General features: G+C 49.7%; 1 non-coding gene across 1 annotated transcript; it reads right to left on the reverse strand.

Annotated features, from left to right (window-relative positions):
• Positions 1-1,480: 1,480 nt before the first annotated feature.
• Positions 1,481-1,617, reverse strand: LOC136530149 (small nucleolar RNA Z247). The gene has a single exon (XR_010777643.1). It is a non-coding gene; the product is annotated as a small nucleolar RNA Z247 (small nucleolar RNA).
• Positions 1,618-2,116: the final 499 nt, after the last annotated feature.

The raw sequence follows: 2,116 nt of genomic DNA on the forward strand, positions 1-2,116 counted from the left end.
CGTGATATGTATATGCAGCCTTCACCTGGATCTAGGCACTTGAAACCCTTGTGAGAGTTGCTATAGCCAACGAACACGCAACGCTTGGAACGGAATTGGAACTTGCGTGTGTTATATGCACGAAGATTAGGCCAAACGGCGCATCCAAAAGTGCGAAGAAAGGTGTAGTCCGGCTCTTGACCATAGAGTCGGTGGAGAGGAGTATCATAATTGATTACTTTAGAGGGCAACCGATTGATAAAAAAATAGCAGTTTGGAAGGCTTCGTCCCAAAATTTGAGTGGCATAGATGCATGGGCGAGCAAGGTGATGCCCATCTCTACAATATTCCTATGCTTGCGCTCAGCGGCACCGTTTTGTTGGTGTGTGTGTGGGTAGGAAATAAAGTGATGAATCCCAACACGCTTAAAGAAAGAATTCAAAGATTGATATCCCCCTCCCCAGTCTGTTTGCATGGCTCGGATTTTTTTATCAAATTGTCTTTCCACTAAACTTTGGAAATCACGGAAACACTAAAAAACTTCAGATTTGTGGTAGGTCCCCAAACATCAGAAAACACAAGCTCCAAGGCACTAGTAGACACACTAGTTGACGTTGGAAAGGGCGGCTGATGGCTTTTGCCTTGTTGACATGCATCACACACTTGTTTATTGTTCACATCCTGAATAGAAGAAAGATTATGACTACGAAGGACTCGATTAACAATAGGAACAGAAGCATGCCCTAGCCGACTATTCCACATGGACCCACAGGGTTTGATAGCTCCAAGTGCCTATTTATTTGACGACGATGATGATCTACTCAAAAAAGACTTGATAGGGTAGAGACCTCCTTCAGCCTTGCCTGTGAGGAGTGTTTTCTTCGTTGCCAACTCCTTTATGAAAAAATGATCAGGGTGGAATTCAACAAAAGCATTATTGTCTCGAGAGAGACGATTTACAGATACTAAACTCTTGCTAGCATCAGGAACATGTAGAATATTACGAAGATGAATTTTATGTGAAGGGGACTGCACAAAACCATGACCAACATGTGAGATCTCCATACCTGACCCATTGGTGGCGTGGACATACTCCTCTCCATGGTACTTGTCGCGGAGGGAGAGCTTCTCCAGATCACTGGTGATGTGGTCCGTTGCACTGGAGTCCATGTACTAGTTGGTATCTACTCCGTAGGAAGAGGTAACGTTGGAGGCGGATTTCTGCTGCTGTGGTGCACCACCCTGAAACCTTTCGTCGTACCACTTGTAGCAGCGAAAGGCTGGATGCCCTTCCTTGCCACAAACTTGGCAGATGAGACCTGCCTGGAAGGAGCTGGAGCTACCTCGATTGAAGTTGTTGTTGCGGCCACCCTTCTGCTTGCCGCCACCATGGGAGAAACCACCACGACTTCCGCGGTTGGAGTTATTTCCACCGCGTCCACCATGAGACGCCAGGTTTGCAGAGGACTGGGATCCTCCACTACGCATCTCGAGCCTCTGTTCATGACTTATCAGTTGAGTATATAGCTCACCGAGGGAGATTGGTTCAACCCTGGAGGCGATAGATGTCACCACAGAATCGAAGTCGTCGGAGAGGCCCGTCGGGATGTAGGAGACCATCTCATCATCCTCCAGGCGGCGCCCCATAGAAGCCATCTCATCAGCGAGAGACTTCATCTCGCTGTAGTACTCGGTGATGGTAGATGTGCCCTTGGACGCCGTCGCCAGGGCCATCCGGGTGCTGATCAATCGCGCACGGGATTGAGAGGCAAAGAACCCCTCAATGGCGGCCCACGCTTCGGCGGCCGGCGTTGCAGTCGACACCTGCTGTAGGATCTCTCGAGACAGAGAGACAAGGTGGTAGCTCAGGACCTATTGGTCCTTCACCACCCATGTGCTGTACTCCTTGTTTAGGATCGGGACCTCTTCCTCCGTGTCATCGGATTTCTTCTTGGAAAGATATTGGGCTGGTGGTTTGGCTGTAGGGCTAAGGAACTCAAAGACCTCCACTCCTCAGATTGAGGAGAGGACTTGAGCGCACCATAGTGGGAAGTTCCCACGGGTTAGTTTTTCGCTGACCGGCAGGAAACCGAGGGAGGAAAGGACAGCGTGCTGCGCGGCGGCGAAGGAGGAGGAC

The sequence above is a fragment of the Miscanthus floridulus genome, chromosome 19 (genome assembly GCF_019320115.1).
Source record: "Miscanthus floridulus cultivar M001 chromosome 19, ASM1932011v1, whole genome shotgun sequence".
In the NCBI taxonomy this organism is placed as follows: Eukaryota; Viridiplantae; Streptophyta; class Magnoliopsida; order Poales; family Poaceae; genus Miscanthus; species Miscanthus floridulus.